The 23,361-nt window shown below is 37.0% G+C and overlaps 1 protein-coding gene across 2 annotated transcripts in view; it reads left to right on the plus strand.

The window, feature by feature from the left end:
• The first annotated feature begins 5,927 nt into the window (after positions 1-5,927).
• The window catches only part of LOC141439481 (neurotrimin-like), a 161,345-nt gene continuing 143,911 nt past the window's right edge, over positions 5,928-23,361 (plus strand). For both annotated transcript variants that reach the window (XM_074103756.1, XM_074103757.1), the window contains exon 1: positions 5,928-6,177. The gene's annotated coding sequence lies outside the window, so the exon portion shown is untranslated. The remainder of the gene's footprint in view (positions 6,178-23,361) is intronic.

The raw sequence follows: 23,361 nt of genomic DNA on the forward strand, positions 1-23,361 counted from the left end.
GGTTACTTTTGTACATTGTTGTTTTACAGCCATGTATTTAGCGCCATACAAGATTGACAACTGTGTTAAAGTAACCAGCTACTTTTGATTCTGACAGTACAGAGAACACAAAAAACATGAGAGAAATAAGATTTCACAATATTAAGAACCTTTTGCTGGTGTCACAATTGTAATGTAAGTTTTTTTTGTGAGATTTTTAAACGCTTATGTTGTATCTATTGCAAGCATTATTCTGCCGGTTTCTTCAGTATTTAGTTTTCTTCTATTAGTTCCGACATCAATGAAAACTTAGGGGTATAACTTTAGCCCAGTTTTTCTTCAGTTTGGTGGGCTTGATATTCGTACTACTTGGTTTTTACTAGTTTAGTACCTTTTGTCTAGTAAACTGAACGATTCCAGGTTTTTACCGCCGGGAAGCTACTTGAACGCACGCAAACTGGGGCCAAAACGACTAGCGGAGCAGATGGTCTACTTGATGGAAAACCAGACGGCATACCAAGACTTCTTCCGATGGACAAGATATTACCAGTACAGCGAAAATACTAAAGACATCTGTACCCTATGTGCTATGCTTAATGATGATAATGCAGAAACGTATAGTAGCCACGCGAATTTGATTGAGTGGTGGAATGGTAATATTGTGTGTTGAAGTGAGACAGTGGGTGTACGCAATGGACAGTTAGTATTCTTGCTTGCACTACGACAGTCTTCAAAAGAAACGGCAGCTTCAAAAGCAGTTGAGTAGATAACGCTGTTATTTTCAAATGTTGAATTGTCTTTCTAACGTACGGGCGGGCGTTCCGATTACATTTAACGTCTCTTCTGTCCTCATCTTACATCGTGTGACAGAAAGAAATGGGTGAAAACGATTGCATTGCACGGTCGCATTCACCACCTCTTTCTACCCTCATCTTATAGCGTGCGACAGAAAGAAGTGGAGAAGACGATTGTGATTCCAAGGGCTTTAGACAATAAGGCCCCTGATCGTGCAAGTGATCTTAATCTACGGCAGTACATTACTACTTATAAAAACAAGGTTTATAGGCTTAAAAACAAATGTAGAGCCGTACTTAATAGTATCGTAACTGACTGACTAAGGTCTATAATCCAAAAAAACTTGTCATTTTTCACCTTTCTTTGCAAAGCCAAGGCGCGTCGCAAGCAATCTGAATTATTTGTATAAACCTTTTCTGAAAAATTATTGAAATAATGGTGGAAACCGGATTAAAATGCATCGAGGAGTTTAAAAGTGACGGCGGGAAGTGACTTTTTTATAGCATGTAAAGATAAAAATAAAGAAGATGCACAGCCTATATAGTGCAGCTGAGACCCGTACCTCGTAGGTATACTAAGGGATATTGTCAAATAAACTACCACTATTAACTAGCTTACTTTTTATTATTTCACGTGATCTAAATCGTAGATTAAAGCTAGTCCTCTACTAGAATCAGATGGCTATCCTCAAAAACCAAGAACCCCTCGCTGTTATAAAACTTTAAAGCTTACTATATACAGCTGTATTCTTATATGACTCTTATGAACCTTGGAGTTCTAAATAGGCTGGTTTGTAGTGCTTATACGGCTTGCGAGCTACTTTGTAAGTACGATATCATATAAGTTCCAATATCACTCGCATTGGGCGGCTTGGGAACACCTTTTCCCGAAACTTGGGGTATTATTGTCTATCGGGGCGGGCCATCGAAACTTTAAAGTTTGATAAAAGTTCTAAAAGGGTTGCCGAAGTTGGTGGTTGAGATACGTTTGGTTTATTTCGGGTTTAATGTGTGTTTATTTACTGTTTTGATAATTTATGGGAAGTATAGTCAAACAGGGTAGTTTTTAAATAGTTTTGACGACTGTTTCTTAGCAAAGAATATTTTGTCAACTATATATATTAGGTACTATTGTACCTAAATATTGTCTGATGTGGCAATCAAAAATATATACGTCCCACTGCTGGGCACAGGCCTCTGCTCAGAACAAGAGGGCTTGGGCCATAGTTCCCACGCGGGCCCAGTGCGGATTGGGAACTTCACACGCACCATTGAATTGCTTCGCAGGTTTGTGCAGGTTTCCTCACGATGTTTTCCTTCACCGCAAAGCTCGTGGTAAATTTCAAATGTAATATTATCTAATGTTGGCCGTGAATTAATAAAAGTGATATTTTGATTTTTTTTCAGGAATATCAGACAAAAATTACAATTTATACTACTTAAGCTGTCGGATACATATTTGGAAAATTACAAAAATTAAACGGTTCACGATTTGGTGTGCGCGGGAGGTTATCGTCTTGAACGCACTCACCTTTGAAAAAGGTCTTCCGAACGGATCGAAACTAGTCGGACAGTTCCTGACTTATGATCGTGACCGTTATATTTTGTAATTTTTCAAGAATTTAATTTTTTAAAGACCTGTATTTGACATGTTATGTGCATGCAATTTGTTCCTATAAATTGTACCTATATGTTTTTAATGTAAACTAAATACTCATAGGTTGTAAGATTGCTAGACAAGTGTGAGTCAGTCTCGTACACCCTGCAATATTTATTTTTAATTTACTTCGATAGACAGCCGTTGGGAACAGTTAAATGCGGCACCTAAAAAGTGTTTGTAATGTTATGTACTTTATTGTCATCCAAGTTATACGTTGCCAAATTTTAAGAAAGTTAGAAATGGGTGAGTTTCGACTTGCACGGTTTCACCTTAAAAATAAATGTTGTATGTAAGTTAAATAGAAGATGTCAAAAAACCAGCCAGTATTAAAATTATCTAAATAATTTAATAATGCAACCTCGCTAAGACATTTAAAAGAAAAACGCTGCCAGCATCTTCGGAGCTTTGCCTAAGGTGACTCCTTGAAATAATTTGCTTTAGTGTAAGTTTTTTTATGTAGGTACTATTAGTTTAGGATAACTATAATTATTAGTATACAATTATAAAAGATTGTAAAATGGTACATCAGTGTGTAAAGTAACAAAAAACTATGCTGTACCTCTGATATAAAAATCTCGCAAACGATATGTACCGAATGAGACTCGAACCAGTGTTCTAGTCACGTTTGGCGCACCCAAACAACATCTTCGAGCGAACGTGCCTACAGCATAAAACCTAATAATAAAATATGCATAAACCAGATTTCTGACATCTTCTACTAACATAATTATAATTACCTAGTAATTAAGACGTATCCTAATGAAGTTCCTAATTAGTTGATTATTTTTAAAGATATCTGAAACAGAAGCGTTATATTGTTATTATAACAAGTTATTTCTATATAATTATAATAAGCTAAATCGTGAGTAAAATTGCAGAAATAAACGGTTCTAATCACGTTTATAAGTCAGGAACGGTGCGACTAGTTTCGACCCTTTCGGGAGATCTTTTTTAATTGAGTTCGTACGACGTTGGGACCTCCCGGACTGTCTCGCGGCGCGCCGAAATTGTCCCGTGTATTTCTAGACGTCCCAAATGCCCATTTAGAAACAACTGGCTTCCACGCCGGCGGCAAAACCCACTATCTCGGTTAAAATTAGGGCGACACCCAATTTCAATCGCCTCTATACTTGGTTTGGATAGGTATTTAACTAAATGTAAACAAACTTCAGCTGCCAGATTTGGTACGTTCAAGGATTTTAAACATTTTCATCATCATCCCAGCCTATATACGTCCCACTGCAGGGCACATTCCTCCCCTCAGAATGAGAGGGCTTGGGCAGTAGTTCCCACGCGGGCCCAGTGCGGATTGGGAACTTCACACACACCATTGAATTGCTTCGCAGGTTTGTGCAGGTTTCCTCTTAAACATTTTACTTATGTATTATTGTAATGCAGAAATCAATACAGAAATGTAAATGTTTAGATAGTTTAATGGGGGAATTTCAATATTTAACGAATTGACGTTGTTTTGTTTACATTTAGTTAAATACTATCCAAACCAAGTATAGTATATTGCTTGGTACAGAACTCTTCTCCCGTACTAGCAGCCTTGTCTTGTCAACCGAATATATAACTAAGCAACTAAGAAAAGTTGAATAATCAGACATTTCAATATCTATCTCAAAAACGGCTGAACCGATTTTAATGAAACATAGCTATGAACCATCGTAAGGAAACTCGCTTTGAAGTAAAAAAACTGTATTGAAATTGGTTCATCCGTTTGAGAGATATGATGCCACAAACAGACAGGCAGACCAAGCATCGAACTTATGACACCCCTCTTTTAGCGCCGGGGGTTAAAAATGAGACGTTCCAGCGTCAAGCACATGTTCTCATTGTCATCATCACCATCATCACCATCGCAGCCTATATACGTCTCACTGCTGAACACAGACCTCCTCTCAGAGTGAGAGGGCTAGAGCCGTAGTTCCCACGTGGGACCAGTGCTGTTTTTCAACCCCCTTAAATAAAAAGAGGGGTGTTATAAGTTTGACCGCTATGTGTGTATGTGTGTCTGTATGTCTGTATGTGTGTCTGTCTGGCTGTGGCACCGTAGCTCTTAACCGACCGATGGACCGATTTGAAAACTGTTTTTTCTAATTGAAAGTAGGTTTTCTAGCGATGGTGCTTAAACATGTTTTATCAAAATCGGTTCAGCCGTTTTTGAGATATTGAACTTTGCAGTGACAAAGTTGGATGTTTTCCAAATTTTTGTTAGTTAGGTTACTTTTATTCGACTGGATGGAAAACGAGCAAGTGGTCTCCTGATGGTAAGAGATCACCACCGCCCATAGACACCTGCAACACCAGGGGGATTTCAGATGCGTTGCCAACCTAGAGGCCTAAGATGGGATACCCCAAGTGCCAGTGCCATTGGGAACTTGCGAACTGAGGAAGACATGTTCTGCCACCGAGGAATTATGGTGCAGGAGTGTATTAGATGAACCGTTTAATTCTGTATTTTTAAAATCTTATCTCACGAGAGTTCAGGTATTATTTTAACATAATTATTATTAATAATTAAGACGTATCCTAATGAAGTTCCTTATTAGATAATATTAATTAAAGATATGTGAAACAGAAGCTACTTTTTTTTAAAGAAATTTTCCCTCACTGCTTTTATTCCAAAACACATTTACTTGTTGAAGGAGGCGAGGGTTTACCTGTACATGAATATGTATAGGTACAGTCAAGTGCAAAAACAGCAAAGCTCTGGAATTAACTATCGCTTGCGGTATTCCCGGACCGATATAACCTTCAAGCTTTCAAAAACAGAGCACTCCTACCTAAAAGGCCGGCAACGCACTTGTGACTCTTCTGGTGTTGCAGGTGTCATGTCCATGGGCGACGGTAATCGTTTTACCATCAGGCGATCCGTTTTTTCGTTCGCCCCCTATACCATAAAAAACCACTCAAAAATATATTAAATACTACGGCCTTATTGCGTCGGAATAAAAGTCTGTGGTACTTATTTTTGAAACTTTGAATACTTTAGTTCATATTTTTACTCTTGACGTACCTACATGGCTACACTAATGTCAATAAAATTAAACTAAATAAATTATTAAGTTCCTAAAAAATCCATTAAGATCTTTTATCGCGCAAGAGAAAGAAACACATGTATACACTAACTTTCGCATTTTATTTATAGAATATAACTAACCACGAGGTTTTTTACCTCGTCATTGTAAAACAATGTTCCTAGAATCAACATTACCTAGCTCCTTAGTGCGGTAAGGTACAAAATTCATAAACTATCACACCTGCGCCTTCAACGACAGTTACCAAACGCAAAACTAGATGGCGCCAGTAGTACCAAGAAACCGAAAGAAAAAACAATAACAAGTTATCTATCCTCACTCTTCGCTTCTTTTACGTAAGGAATAAGAATTCTAAATGTCATTTAAAGAAAAAGCTGTGAGTAACTTATACTTTAGTGATTATAAAGCTTTGTACTACTCAATGTTTTCATAGCCAGTCGGCTACGAACCTTCGTAGCGTTGCTACAAGCCCCGCCGCGCTACGCCAATTTTCCGCAGCATTATGTATATTTCGGTAAAAATCGGTTTTATTCAGATTTTAAAATAAAATCAATGTTTTATGAATCAAAAGAGTGCGTTTATGTATCAAATTGTTTGGTTTTTGGCGTTTTGTGAGTAAACAAAGATGTACAATCAATTTGACGTATTATTAGTGAACAGAAATGACTGACGTTTAACGAGGAAGCGTTGTTGTATTAAGGTAAGTTTGCTTATGATCGATTTTAGATTTCTACTTTATGTAATGTAAAACTACTTTAAAATACATTCTTTTTTTAATTAAATAAATCTTAATTTCGTGTGGTTATTTCAAAACAGCGATATATTTGATAAAACATTAGCAGTTTTATTCAATTTTAAATCGAGAAATGGTTAAATTTAGTATTTTATATTTTCCCAAAAAAAAAGTTGTCTCGACCTAAAATGTTATAAGTATTTAATTATCAATTTAAAGTTTACAAGCGAACTAACCTTGATAAAGAACCACAGTTTTTTTTAAACATATCGGGCATACCTCGATTACTGATCCTTCATAGCAGTTGATATGACACATTGGTTGGGGTCACACACAAACTATAGAGAGAACTAAGGTTGAACGTTGGGGTCCTTCATTGCAACGTGCTAGTAGTGAAGAAGCGAGATAGAATATGTATTGTAGTTTATGGAAAAATTAAAATATTAAAAATAGAAAACAATGGTATTTTGAATTAAAATAGCTGCAAACACTATGAAGTTCATTCAGAATGAGTTCAATAGTAAACCTTTATAGGTGAAAAACTTAAGTAAATCACCTGTTGTATGTAATACCTAGTGCCCTGAATTATTAAGGAGCTTAAATCATGTTTCAAATTTGGAACGTCAATTTGTTTATACGGTCACTACGTTACCTTTGACAAGTGCCGGATCCGATTTGCGTTTACACAAACTCGGAACAAGAATCCTGTAAAAAACCAGATACTGTACCCCTAGTGTAAGTTTTCGGTTACAAAATACGTCTCGATCGCGTTAGCGTATAATCTCAATTTGTATGGAAACACGAACATCGCAAACGTTCCGCTAGAGGCGCTGTTCGTGTTTCCATACAAATTGAGATTTTAAAGCGAACGCGATCGAGAAGTATTTTGTAGCCGAAAACTTACACTAAGGGCACTGGACCGGAGGACCTTACAAAACCATATATAAACACTCTATCCAAGAGTGGCGTCGAGTAAACATTTTCGTTAGTCAACCCGGACAGTGAGAATTGTGAGTTGCGTACACAACTTTTGTTAGACTTGTCACATCTATGACGTCACGAAAAATTTAGGCAATCCGGTGGAAAACAAAAGAAAACGAGCCTATGTCTCTCAAAGGGCTGGCAACACCTGATACCCCTTGGCGGGGGCGGTGATTGCTTCCCATCAGGTGACCCGCAAGCTCGTTTGCTCTCACTTATATAAAAAAAAACAAGTTTTACGACGCTATACCGCTGCTACCGGTTTTGCAATAACCGGTAGTAACTAGATCCGACAAAACTCAACGCCGTGTGAATCGGGCTTAAAGGTCTCTACCCACTATACTAGACCGTATCATGCCATGACCGTAATAGGAACGTGTCTGGAATGGATTTTCAAACGCTAATATGACACGCGACGGCGACGATTGGTTTGGAAACATTGCTAGTGGGAATAGTTGTATACTCTTCAATACAAAGAATATAAAAATTTGGCTCACTCTACATATTACTGTATACATTTGAGAGAGAGAGAGAAACATTTATTTACACAATATTCGATACACATAAAAATACATTAGATGGAAAGAATAAAAATAGCATCGAATAGTATAAAATGGGCCCCACTCAGAATGCATGTGGGCCAGATTTTTTGTATGAATAAAACGAAAGTTTGTTCTCGGGTCTTGGATGTTTAATATGTATGTAAGTATGTATTCATCTATTTAAGTCAATTGGTGTCGAGTGTCCCAGGATATTTATATTTATATTTATTTATTTATATTGCTGCCTGATGCGTTGCTTTTACGATTATCGTATGATACGGTGTAATGGGCAGAGACCTTAACAATGTTTTTTGTCTATAAGGGCTCTTAGTTTTGGATCGTTGGTATTTTATACGGAACCCGAAGTATGTGCTCACTCAAAATTCCTGTATCCATAAACGTAGTGGGAAACGTTTCAGATTTACAGTCGGGTGGAGTTTTACAACCAGCCTCGTGATTCACGGATTCATGTACAAAGTGGGAAGCCTCGGTGCAAAGGAAATTAGATTTTATAATGTGGCGCATAGAGTACACAGCATTATAGATGTGTGCTAGTTTTACAACCTGTGCGATTAAAAATTGTACTTTGCTAGTAGCTGTTAGCTAGATCTCGCGCCTGTCTTATAACGTGTACAATTTCCATGGCTCCACCATTTTTGGAAATAATCTAAAAATGTAACGAAAAAAAACCATAGTATAATTTTCGAACCTTCTTACGAAATTTCACTAGAATCGATTGAGAAATTAACAGGCTGAACTCGAGAACAGCCAGATACACGCTGGACATACGGGCAGAAAACATTTTTGCGCAAATTAAAACGTCGACGCTATGGTAATTCATTGAGAGAGATAGCTGCCGGCCCCTTGGTCTCCAGTTTGTCAATCGGACGTTTTTATAAATCTTTAAAAAGTTTATGTGCGATAGAGCCTCATAGACCCAGTGTCACAAAGCCGACAAAGCCGAAGAGTAAGTCTTCTTTATAATAAGTTTGTACAGTCAAGGGCAAAGATATCGACACGGCCAAAGTTGCAAAATATGTATACACGGCCGTAATGTTAAGTGCATAAAGTCGTGTATACATATTTTTGTAACTTTGGCTGTGTCGATATCTTTGCCCTTGACTGTAATTCTGTCTAATAAGTCTTCGTTGTACTATGTGTTGTGTGTGGCAATAAATTATATTTTATATTATCTTAAAATTGTACATCGAACTAACCCTAATATACGTTCATCATCATCATCATAGGACGTCCACTGTTGGACATAGGCCTCCCCCATAGACCACCAGTTGCCTCGATTGGAACCGGCTTGCATCCACCGTGAACCCGCGACTTTAACCAGGTCATCCGTCCATCTCGTTGGTGGACGTCGTAGGTACGCTGCGCTTGCCAATCCACGTAAAATATACGTTCACTCACTCACAATCTCATCAAAAGCGCCTAGGATTTTTTTAACCCTAGACAATTTTAAACTTTTCAATATAGGGATGTTACTACTGTGTCAAAACATGAAATTTGTCTAGGGATAATGAATATCCCAAGACTTTTTTGACGTGTGTGTTTCCTAATTTCTTATTTGCGATCGCTTCGGCTGCTGTACCAGCTTTTCTTGAACAATACAATACAATGACTTTGTTTTTTTTTTATTTATTAATCTGTCCTACTTCTTGGTCTGCCTCGACGTCGCTGGTCGTTCTCCGGTAGACCGGGAAAGAGATGGCGGGACGATTTAGATATGTACGCAAAAGACTGGCCTGTCATAGCGCCAGATCGGGAGTTGTGGAGGTTAAGAGAAGAGGCCTTTAGGGGTGGACACTACAATACGATACCAAATATTCTTTACTGCACACCACAAAATCAGTACAAAAATTCTACATGAACACAAAATTAATTCACTACTTAGGCTATTTAAATAAAAACTTTCCTACTTTGAATTTCTCTATTATACAGGTTGTATCAATTAAACAGGTGCAACAAGGGATGGTACACCAAAATTCATTAACAGAACCACGGGATTATTATCCGTTTTTGTATCGAATTTTTCAAGCATGACTTTGATATGAATGCATTCAGAATCCAAATTAAGCTGATGAAATTTCAACGGGAACTGAAAATCAAAATTCAACTTTATTTCAAAGAAATTGGAATCACATTTAAGTAAAATGGCGATAGCACATAGCCTGGGACCTCCCTCCCTATTTCATTTAGAGAGTGTAGCGAAATGAATAAACTATTATAAAGTTCGACAAGTTTGATCATCACTCACAAATTATTGTATATTTAAATGATATTGTAACGGATAACTCACGTCTTAAATCGAGTTTAGCTCGTCATGTTTCGGGCTATTTCATTGCCCTTCTTCACAGGAGCACGCGACTCGGCGGTTGCCGCAACACGCGCACTACCTACGCGCCATCGCTCTGCTCGCGCCACACTATTCGTTGCTATTTTTTTCCGTTCTCTATCTACAGCAATATGACGTAGGTAGTGATTTATTCATATTTAGCCATCATTTCATTCTGTTTCTGAGTAAAATGCCTGTGGCCGGATCCAAGCCACTCATAAACCAAAACTAAACTAAAATTTGATAGGTAGCGATAATTTCATTAAGTACTCATAAAAATATGACACGATACATTCAGAATTTTCTTTTTATGGCAGTCTTAGACGCCTTCTGTGATATAGGTACAATCACCTGCATTAATATCTGCCACAGCGGAGCGCGCAAAAATATCTGGCACTTCCTACCGGCTCTAGAAATAGAGCCATATCAGATATTTATGCACGCTTCGTTGTGTCAAATCTTGGAGCTGGTGACTGTACAGGCAGAAAAACATACGCACATGAAGGTTCCCTCTTTGAAAGTTTGACTAAAAACCCCCAAAAAATACACCTCGTAGCTCTTAATTTACCTAAAAAAACAATCTTGGGTGAATCTTTCCACAAAAATGCCCAAAGAATCCTCCCTATTTATACTTCGCCAATAAATGCAAAAAAGGTTCGCTCAAATATTTGATGCAAATTAAGATATTTAATCAAATACGCATTGAATTGATTAAATTGTTGAATTAGGCACAAATGCACGGCTAAAAGGGCTTTCCCGGTTTTTCAACGACTGAAATAAGAGTTTTTTTCCATTGAAAGATTTCCCCTTTAGATGTAATTACTCTATTTGGGCAAATGAAAAGGTCCCTTTCAGGTCCTTATGTGAACCTCCCTTGAATAAGTACCAAGGTTTCGAGTACGGCTCTTACAAACGTAAATAAGTTGAGAGAGTGGTTTTCTTGCCCTAATTCTAATTCTGGCCGTAGGAAACGGGTACCACATAGGTACACAGTCAATGTCATAAATAAGTGATCAGTCGTTACATGATTTCGTATGGCTTTTCAAACATGAGTTAAAGTGTACAAAAGTGATCACTTATTTATGACGTTGACTGTACTTGACCTACATCATAATAAATACGATAATGCGGTGTCTTTAATCTTCTTAACTTTGCTTAGTCAATATCGATGTCATTTTCATTTGATGCAAATTGCACCTTTCACAAGCCGTGGTGGCCTAGTGGTTTGACCTATCGCCTCTCAAGCAGAGGGTCGTGGGTTCAAACCCCGGCTCGCACCTCTGAGTTTCTCGAAATTCATGTGCAGAATTACATTTGAAATTTACCACGAGCTTTGCGGTGAAGGAAAACATCGTGAGGAAACCTGCACACACCTGCGAAGCAATTCAATGGTGCATGTGAAGTTCCCAATCCGCACTGGGTCCGCGTGGGAACTATGGCCCAAGCCCTCTTGTTCTGAGAGGAGGCCTGTGCCCAGCAGTGGGACGTATATAGGCTGGGATGATGGGCACCATTCACACATTTTTAAGGTTGCCAAATCAAAATGACAAAAGCGAAACCCTTGTAGTTTCATCCTATCCATTTCAAATTTAATCATTTATGAGCACCATTTTTTTTAAGTAATAGTTTTATATTTTAAAGAGTTTGTTTAGTCAGCATGCTCTGCAAATTTTTATAAACAAGTATAAATTATGTTAATAGTCTCCGATCAGAGCGTTCAACACGCTGGAAAATACCACCAAATGCCCAAATATAAATAAATAAGTAAATATCACGGGACAATGACCTAGTCCCAAAGTAAGCTTAGCAAAGCTTGTGATATGGGTACTAAGCAACGGATAAATTTAATTATATACTCAGATGTGGGATCGTGTGAAGGAAACAAACTTTTAAACCGAGAAGTAAAAAAAGTTTATTAAAAAAAACTAAATGGAGTACGTTAAATGACAAAGAACAGAAAACACAACTAGCACGTAGGCTCACTGGATCGTAACTCAAATCTTTTTTACTCATTCGCTCGTCTCATTCACTCCACATTAGTCTTCAGTCATTCGGTCGCTCGTTTACATCAAATCATTCTAACATTAATCCACCCTCATTCCCACATAGATAGATACATACTTGAATACATATTAAACACCCAAGACCCGAGAACAAACATTCGTATTTTTCATACAAATATCTGCCCCGACACGGGAATCGAACCCGGGACCTCAAGCTTCGTAGTCAGGTTCTCTAACCACAAGGCCACCTGGTCGTCAAAAATATGTTATGGAAGACACTGAGCTATGATGATCTGATCATTTTATACTCCTCAGATTAACATAGGCGACAGGCTTAAGCGGAAACTAGGGAGTTAACTAAAAGTTTGCTTCAAAGCGCCAGCTTAATCCTTTTTAAATTGCCTGTTGCTATAGTTTCATCGTTATCATATTAATTAATGGCGTTACAAGACTGTAATCTGGCTTCACGAACATTGCTCAGAAGTTTTGAAGCTTGTCAATCCGATGTAACAACCCCCGACGCAAAAAGAGGGGTGTTATTAGTTTGACCACTATGTGTGTCTGTGGCACCGTAGCTCTTAAACGGGTACACAGATTTGGATACGGTTTTTGTTACTTGAAATCAGGTTTTCTAGCAATAGTTTGTAGACATGTCTTATCAAAATCGGTTCAGCCGTTTTGATTGATCTTTAAAGTGACAATGTCGGGGGATTTCCAACTTTATGTTTGTTAGGTTATTTTTGTAAAGAAGTTACTTCAATTACTTAAAGCCCCATGCACCGGCGTTACACAACATTATCTTCTATCTATAAATTCGTTATCGCAAATAAAATTGCATGTCCATGCAACCATAACTAGAAAGACATGAAAAAAAAATGTTATTCAGCGATTAAATAAACTAAAGTTAGAATCTCTTTTTAACCCCGACGTAAAAAGAGGGGTGTTATAAGTATGACCGCTATGAACCTGTGTGTCTGTCTGTCTGTGGCACCGTAGCTCTTAAACCTAGAGGTCTAGATATGTTTTATCAAAATACGTTCAGCCTTTTTTGAGATATTATTTTTAAAGTGACAATGTCGGGGGTTTCCCACCTTTTTTTTTGGTTAGGTTAGGTTAAATGAAGGTGTTAACACAATTTAATTAGCTTTATTTTATATACATTTTAATTTCATAAAAAAAAACCTATGTATTTTTCTGATAGTTTTGGTCTCAGGCCAGTCCTTTGCATACATATAAAGCTAATTCAGCTGTTATTGCGTGATGATGGACAAAAATCAAATAATCTGAACGTATTGAAAAAAAACCTTTTTTTTTTTTTTTTTTTTTATTTGACTGGATAGCAAACGAGCAAGTGGGTCTCCTGATGGTAAGAGATCACCACCGCCCATAAACATCTGCAACACCACACCTTTGTTTATAATAGTAATCTATAAAGTTAAATTATATAGGACAGGATAAATTTCCGCGCAAGGTACTAAATTGTTAATGACTTTAATTAAGAATATAATGTACTAGCCTGTCGTTTATCGTTAACCCGATGGAACTAATACAATTTTCCAGGATAGATGATTTTATATAAAGGTTGACTGGTAGAGATCCCTTAAAGGGATAAGCCCGCCTTTGTACAAGTATCTTTAAGTTTGTCAGTTGTATTTTGTTAATTTTCTTTTGTACAATAAAGAGTTTACATACATACATACATACATTATATATTTATATGATATATTAACACTTCATTGTGTTAGTTGGTTAGGTTATTACCAACAAAAACTTGGAAAACCCCAGACATTTTCACTTCAAGGCTCAATATCTCAAAAAGGGCTGAACCAATTTTGATTAAACATGTCTAAGAACCATCGCTAGAAAACTTGGTTTCAAATAAAAAAACCGCATTCAAATCGGTTCACCCGTTTAAGAGCTACGGTGCCACAAGCAGACACCCAGACACACACACACACACACACAGACACACATAGCGATCAAACTTATAACACCCCTCTTTTTGCGTCGGGCGTTAAAAAAAACCGCATAGATGTCCCTAGTGTCGCTGCTTAAGTGGCTAAATAAGAAACAACACAAGCTGAGATATGAGGTGCATAAGGGAAATTCGTGTCTGTATCGTTGTCCAGCGGTGGTGTAGCGGTATAGCACACGGCACGGAATGCCGAGGACCTGGGTTCGATTCCCAGCGCTGGTCTTATTTTTCTGGTTTTTCCGTGCATCTTTATTTCAGTTTGTATTTTCGATATAGGTTTTACGGGATGACCGTAAAAGAAACAAAGAAATTGGAATTGAAATAAAAAATACAAAAACACTCAAAAAAAAAAAACAATCTTAGTTAAAAAAAAGACAAGAAATATCTATCGAATCATACTGAGTATTAATAATGGTTGACTTTCACTTTTGGTATGAAATACCTGTACTAAGAGGCAATATCTTCTGCAAGAGGAAAGTGCCAATTATTTATATTAATTTAACTAATATTACATCATCAACAAACAAACCAAATAAGTCACGTCTTACAAAACGTTAAATGGATAAAATCACGAATCTATTTCAATTACTAGTTCAGAAAATTAATAGTCGAGAGCATAAAGCATCTCAGCAATTGTTCCACTGAAGTCTATAAACCGATGATAGTCTACAGGGTGTTCTTTAGTGTCCTTAAGTACATATTTATTGCAGGTGGCAGGACCTTGTGCAAGGTCCGCCCGGATTGCTACCACCATCTTGCTCGCTAATCCTGCCGTGAAGCAGCAGTGCTTGCACTGTTGTGTTTCGGCGTGGAGAGTAAGACAGCCGGTGAAATTACTGGCACTTGAGGTATCCCATCTTAGGCCTCTAGGTTGGCAACGCATCTGCAATACCCCTGGTGTTGCAGATGTTTATGGGCGGTGGTGTTCTCTTACCATCAGGAGACCCACTTGCTCGTTTGCCATCCAGTCGAATAAAAAAAAAAAAAAAACATATAAATAAACATCATTTTATCATTGAAACCAAATTGATCAATTTGAATTAAGTGCAGCTTGTACAGTCACCAGGACCAATATCTGACAAAACAAGCGAGCATAAATATCTGATATTTACGACTCTATTTCTAGGGCCGAAAGGACGTGTCAGATATTTTTGCACGCTCCGCTGTGGCAGATATTAATGCTGGTGACGGTACCCATAGGGGTACTACATAAATAATTAAACATCTACCCAAGACTCGAAAGCATAAGTATTCACATAAATATTTGCCACTACCGGAGATCGAATCCGGGACCATAAGCTTTGTAGTCAGTTTCTCTAACTGCTAAAATATCAGGTCGTTTACAATGTAAAACAAAACTGCAATGTATTATAACAATTGATGATTTTTTTATCAACAAAATCAATGATTATCAATTTATCACTTTGGAGCAGCGTCTGGGATGTTAACCAAATGATTGAAGTGTCAAGAGTATTTTTTAGTTCTTTACTTCAAAAGCATAAATTCCTTGTAGCTTTTCACCGAATCGCATTTCATCTCGATCGTATATTTAATTATAGCTTTGTGTCACAATCGTTAATTCTTTTAGCCGCTTTAATTTTAGTGGCATTTCACCTCGATCGTGCATTAAAGTATCGCGTTGTGTCTCAATCCTGTTTTTTTAGTCGCTATTAGTTTTAGTCGCATTTCACCCCGGTCGTGTATTAGTATTATGTATTTTAGTGCAAACATCAACTAACGCGTCAAATTAATTAGAGTCCCAAGCAAACATTGACCGCGGCGAAATGCGTCTCTAGGGTAAAATACTACATGTAATAAGCAACGCGAAAAATTGCGTCAAGTACAAGATTCTATTGAAATTTTGTTGGTTCGATGTGAAATGCTATTCGGCGAATCGCTACAAGGAATTTATGCTCTTGAGGTAAAAGGCTAACAAATGGAGCAACCTGTATCTAGTCTAGTCTGGTCTATAGTCAATTACTCCCCGAGCGGGTTTCATCGGCAAACTAACGAGGTACAAACAATCTCGGAAAAATAAAAAGAGACATTTTAGAATTTCAGCCAGAGTCATGAGTAACGGAAGACTTCCCGTCCCGGGTAAATTTAAATTATCTCCCATAATATGGATTCAACAGTGTTTTTTACTTATTACCTATAAGTAAGTATTCACAATCACGATGGAAAATGATTATTTAAGTATCTACATCGGTACAATTAGACGTATTTCTTGAGGGATGTAGACTGTTTACCTTTAATAAGCTTACAATATTTAACTGTTATTATATAGGTTACCGTTAAATAAGTTTCTGTTAAAATCATTTTAAATACCAGTTTTTTTTTTCTGACTGTCCTTGCATTGTCATTTAAATTTCATATCCGTACCAAATTTCAAGTCGGTACTATTAACCATTGAGGAGGATTTCCCTCCTGCGGAGACGATCCTGGCAAGAGCACCAAGATTTCACTTACAGATTATTGTATTGTCATCAAATTTACATAAGTATGTCAAATTTCAAGTCAATTGGACCGCTGGAAGTGGGTTAAATTTAACTTGCAAGATTTGACCCAAATAAATAAACGAACAGGGCAAGTTAAATAAAAGCTTGTTAAAATTTACTGTCAAGATTTGACCCAAATAAATAAACGAACAGGGCAAGTTAAATAAAAGCTTGTAAAAAATTAACTTGCAAGATTTGACCCAAATAAATAAACGAACAGGGCAAGTTAAATAAAAGCTTGTAAAAAGACGAGAAGCAACGAGAAGAAATGTACCTCTATTCAACTTAAAAGAGCTTTATCTCCGTCAATATTAAGCCTAAGAACTTGGTTTAGCAATGAACTTTTAGAAAATTTAATATACAAAGTCAAAGTCAAAATATCTTTATTCAATTTAGGCTATAACAAGCACTTAATTATGACTGTCAAAAAAAACTACTACCGGTTCGGAAAAACCTCTGTTGCGAAGAATCCGGCAAGAAACTCAACTAGGTATGTATATAAATTTATGTTCTTCAACTAAATCATACAATGTGTTACACAAAATGTCCTCAGTTTAAGAGATATAAAAGCGAAAAACTTGTAAAAGTCAGAACATTTTGAGGGTTACCACTGGGTGCTAGAGGTCGACCACTTGGAGTAATCTAATCTAACCTTTCTAGAGTGTACTCCCACCCAACTTCTTAAACTTTTTAACCTTTGAATGAAAACTACCGTGAGACACAGATATATCATTAAAATAGATACACTAATCGCTTACGTATTAATAGTTGAGATTATGTTCGACATGCTTCGAGCCAAACCCGTGGTTCATTTTAAAGGCGACTTTGAACGGAAAGTCGACCGTGAAGCAACGATAACCTTACCAACTTAGAAAAGTTGAACAACCCCTGACATTATGTATCATTACTATATTTAATATCTCAAAAAAGCTGAATCGATTTTGAAAGAATTAAGCTAAGAACCAACGTAAAGAAATTCACTTTCAAGTCAAAAAACGCATTGAAATCGGTTTATCCGATGATGCCACAGTTAAAAAAATGCGTAACTGCTGGAGTATATCAACATTCACAAGTGTATACTACAGTCGAACTTAGCCAAATACTGGTTCAAACATTCCGGATTCATTTGTGATACCTCATGTTGCCTCCACAATATCCGCCTTACTTCAACCGAGACTTGTAGGAAACCATATCTCAACCCTTTATTCTAAAGCCCTGGAGTGCTATCGGACTAACTTACACGCTACACTATCGGACAGTTCGGGAGTTATCTTCGGCAACCTTCGGGCCTTGAACAATGCGAGTAGTGTGAATTGAATTCTGTACTGAGGGCTGACACTAAATTAACAGGAAGACAAAGAGTGCCGTCAAACGGGTTAACATTATTTTTGATGCCTTTAAAAACGTCCTTAGGACATTTCAACGCATAGGTACTTTTTTTACTTATGGGATTATTTCAAAAACATCATGCTAATTGTCATTTTGAGTAGGATTTGGTACAGGACTGGGCACAGGCTTCCTCTCAGAATGAGAGGGCATGGACCATAGTTCCCACGCGAGCCCAATGCGAATAGAGAACTACACACGCACCGTTAAATTTCTTCAGAAGTTTGAGTAGGTTTCCTCGCGATGTTTTCCTTCATCGTGAAGCTCGTGGCATACCACGCGCCATATAAATCTGCCTAAAAGTTCATTACTTAATACTTAGCTTTGACGCATTTTTGAGATACATTTTTTATGTGACGTTACTCTCGGATTGTGTTCAAATCGCTTAACGGTATAGTGCCTTTTCAATTATTGGAATTATACCTTTATAGTTTTTGTGGTACTAGACGGGGCAATGAACTTTTAGGCAAAGTTAGGCGGACGAATAATCAAATATAATTTCGCACATGAATTTCGAAAAACTCGGAGGTACTTTTCATGACAGAATAATTTTCAGGAGTAAGTTAATGCATGACTACAAATATCCGACGCAGGCGCGGCTATTTGCACAGCTTAACCGTACAACTTCACTTCATCACCAGATTTACGTATGCCAAATTTCAGCTCAATCGAATAGGAACCTGTGTTCGAAAAATAGTTTGCAAATCCATACTAATATTAAAAATGCGAAAGTGTGTTTGTGTGTTTGTACGCTCTTGGCCGGTTTTTTTTTAATTTCAGCCGTTGTCGTGCACAGCTTATAGCTCAGAGTCAACAAGACAGGACGCATTTTATGGTCGAGGCATACTTACTTTTACAACTGCAGTCATATTTTTCAAATAAAAACTGTGAACTGGGTGACGCTGTGTTAAATTTTTATGTTTTCTTTGTCTAGTCTATACATGTACGTATCATCATCATCATCATCATCACCATCATAATAATCATAGTACGTCCACTACTGAACAAAGGTCTCCCTCATAGACTTGCTTCTTTTTAGTTACTTCAGTCGGGAAGAGGTCTGCATCCACCATGAACCCGTAGCTTCAACCAGTTCATTCTTCTTGGTATAGTCTTTCCGAAAGCGCTGGTAGCTAGAGCGTGTCGGAGACGCCCAACGGTTCCGTAGCCATTGCGAAAAAAACCGGAAAAAAAACCGGCCAAAAAAATTTTGTATTTTGTACGGAATATTCCAAGTTTTGATATATTTTATACCTTAGGCTGCTATTTACGGACGGACAGACAGACAGACATGGCAAGACTATAAGGGTTCTCTATTTTAGCTGTGGTTTAGATTAAAATGTGGAACGTAAAAGAACTCTTTGCGTTTGATTTCGAATAAAAGATAACTGTAATTTATCTATGTTGGACAAATAAATTATTTTGAATTTGAACGAGAAGAACAGCAACTACATAAATTTGCTGGCTACCTACAGTGACCGAATTTGTCATAATATTTTTCAGATTTTATACAAAATAAACTTTACTCGAAAACTTCATGATTTATTACGTTGTTTTAGTTGAAAAATGAGCTCGCACCGTTGGTTAAATTTAATACGCTTACCGTTTGTGAAATATTAAAATACTAAACTCACCGGCAGTTGGACCAAAGTTTTAGAAACAGGAATTCGTATGTGGATTCAGAATATTAGGTACTATTTACACACACATTTATTTAAATTATATCATTTTATTAACCCCTGACGCAAAAAGAGGGGTGTGATTGTCTGTCTGTATGTCTGTGTGTATGTCTGTCTGTCTGTGGCACCGTAGCTCTTAAACTGGTGGACCGATTTGAATGCGGTCTTTTTATCTCAAAGTAGATTTTTTAGCGATGGTTCTTGGACATGTTTTATCAAAATCGGTTAAGCCGTTTTTGAGATATTGAGCTTTGAATTGTCAAAGTCGGGGTTTTGCAACTTTTTGTTGGTTAGGTTAGGTTATTAAAGTAGCATTCGTGACGTTGTGTTTGCTTGGATGTTATATTTAATTAAATTAAATTTTGATATTTATTTTAAAGAAGACTTGAAATATTTTTTGTCAACGGTATTTCATTAGGTATTATAGTTGACAATGACACCGGAACTCTTGTAGGTAAAAAAAGGTTAAAATTATTTTTCATGACTAAAAAAGTCCCACGGATTATGAGTAAAAATTTTTAATTTTTAATTTATTGGTATAATCTTCAAAAGTCACACTGTATCTTATTCAGAACTTTGTACGTAGCTTTAAAAAAATGAAAGAATGAAATTTTTATATTATTTATAGTCTGGTAGCAGTAACCAAAATAAACATAAAACAAATCTGTCCTTTTTAAAGGCGCTTTAAACGAGATCTACAAAGTCTTATAACTCAAGTAATTTGTAAAACCTTTTTCTATAATTACTTTAGGGAGTCCCCCGTCTAATTTTGTGGGACACCTGAAATCACTGAAATGTTTATGGATCGGTTCTGAGTTGTGAATAAAAGAAATTGGATGAAGATTGTGTAAGTATTGTGATTTGAAGTTACTTTTGTAAGTCATCTGGTATTAAGGAAATTACAGATTTACGTAGTCCTAAACATAGAACACAATTTTCATAAAGTCTAGACGTCTAATGAGTGTTAGATTTGTAATAAACTAGCCTGTAGCCCGCGACTCCGTCTGCGTAGAATTCTTTTAGCGCTATACCGCGGGAACTATGCAATTTCCACGATAAAAACTATCCCATGTCCTTCCTCGGAACTCAAATTATCTGTTTACCGAATTTCATTTAAATCGGTTGAGCGGTTAAGATGTGATGAACTAACAAACTAAACAAACAAACAGACTTACAAACTTTCGCATTTATAATATAAGTGGGATAAAAAATTTAGAATATTTCGCTAAAGTGAACTTCGTAATGGAAAATGGGTATTTTTTGTGAGTTTTTCAATTAAAAACTTGAAGTGTGCAAACTTTGTCAATAGCTTCATAACCTACATAACACAAAATATGGTGGAAACTGAATTCACTTAATATTGTGCAATTTTCAAATAGTTTATATTCCTACTTAATTGTCTAAAAGATTGCTCCGAACTGACAGTCAAAATCAAAGTCAAAAGTCAAAATATCTTTATTTAATTTAGGCTATAACAAGCACTTATGAATGTAAAAAAAAACTACCACCGGTAAACTTAAGTAAACTTTTTCAAATATTTTATTGTTATTTGTCATCATCATCATCAGCCGAAAGACGTTTACTGCTGAACAAAGGCCTCCCCTTTAGAACGCCACACTGAACGACAACTGGCCCCTTGCACCCACCGGTTGCCCGCAACTGTCACGATGTCATTGCCACCTAGTGGTAGGCTTGCCAACGCTTCGTCTTCCGGTTTGTAGACGCTACTCGAGAACTTTTCTCCCCCAACGATATTTGTATTTTCAATAAAAAAAATGCCTACCAACATTGACAAAATTGATGAAACACAGCTGAAAAGCAATTGTAATTTTGCCGGTAAACTCAGACCGCTCTTTGAATAATTTAAATTCGTCCATTTTGTCTACGAATTTGGAAATGGGTCCGAATCGTATTCAATAAGGGTCAATATAAAATTCCAATTACGGACCTCGTCGTTAGGATAAAGTTCTCGATATTCTTTGGAATAATCCACATCCGAACGAGGAATTATCATATCTAGATGAGGCTTAGACACAAATTATTTGACTTCACCGCAGCTCCAATTCACGATCCGTATTTTTGGTTGTTTTCATATCTTGGATTCGTTAAGTTTAATATGGTTGCAAAAATAATGAGTTTCAATAAACGTTTAAGAACATTTAAAGTGCACTTTAAATAACTCTAACTTTAAATAAGCAGCAGTGCTTGCACTGTTGTGTTTCGGCGTGGAGAGTAAGACAGCCGGTGAAATTACTGGCACTTGAGGTATCCCATCTAAGGCCTCTAGGTTGGCAACGCATCTGCAATTCCCCTGGTTTTGCAGATGTTTATGGGCGGTGGTGATCTCTTACCATCAGGAGACTCACTTGCTCTTTTGCCATCCAGTCGAATAAAAGAAAATAACAACAAAATAACATTGTTCTATATTTATATTTTAGGCTACTATTACCTCATCTAGCATATTATTATGGCCGCGGCGATGGAAGTGGGGCTCTAACGAGGGGGAATGTATGCGCATACATTTTGTACACTCGGCTCAGCGGCAAAACATTTTCCGTTCGATTCGGTATGATAAGTAAAGCAACGTTACTGTTGATTTTTGCAAACGTGACATCGATAATTTATTAGAAATAAAAATGAGGCCGGGTTTGAACAAAATGGATGTTATTGACTGATATTATAAATGTGAAAGTTTGTGTTTGTTTTTAACAGAAGCAGCTGGACGGCTTTGTATAAAATTGATATCAATGTAGATATCAGGATTTTAAGAAAAGCATGGATGTCGTAAGAGGCGACTGGGGACATAGGTTAAGGTACACCGTAGGCGACAGGCTAGCAACCTGTCACTATTGTACCGTTTTTGTCAAACTTAAGACCTAAAATTGCTAAAAGTGGCTCCGAAGCGGTAACGTTTCGTGTGCTCTGCCTACCCCATTTGGGAATACAGGCGTGATTTTTATGTATGTATGTAAGAATAGCTCCTGCTAATTTTCATTCGAGTATTTCAGATTCAGATTCGAGAAGTTTATTACATTTAGATGTTATTTTTCGGGTATTTACTGGACTATTGTGAGTTGTTTCTTTAGTTTTAATTTGTGACTTCGTCTGAAAATAATTTGTCTATCGCTAAGCCACGGGAACTATGACATTTTCTGGGATAAAAACTATTAAATATGTCCTACTCTGTCTGAAACTATCTTCTTCTTCTATAGTGCCGAATTGTTTATTATTATTATAATAGTGCCGAATTACTACTCTGTCGCACGCAACAAGTAAGCATTGCATTTTTGTCTATGATCCATATTGTTTCTATTCAGAAACTTCATAGCAATGTGTCAGGATTTACTTCATAACGGCCGTTGACTATTAAGCTGCATCTTCACAGTGTTCGTAGTCGTTAGATGATGATTAATAGTGAACATACATGACGACTTTCTTGGGAAAATAGTTGCTCCAGAGTTCATAGTTGGTAATAGAGAACGCTGCTGCCCACTTTATCATCAACATCATCATCATGTCAGCTAAAAGACGTCCATTATTGGACATAGACCTCCGCCAAGGCTCTCCACTCAGATCAGTCTTATGCCTTCCGCATCCACTCACTCCCCACTCTATACGAAATTTCAACTTAATTAGTTCAGTAGTTTAAGAGTGAATAGCTAACAGACAGACATATACACAGACATTTCAACAGACATTACATACATTAGTAGGTACGGACGTAACAAGGCAATACAAAAAGA

Source organism: Choristoneura fumiferana, chromosome 21, assembly GCF_025370935.1.
Source record: "Choristoneura fumiferana chromosome 21, NRCan_CFum_1, whole genome shotgun sequence".
NCBI lineage: Eukaryota > Metazoa > Arthropoda > Insecta > Lepidoptera > Tortricidae > Choristoneura > Choristoneura fumiferana.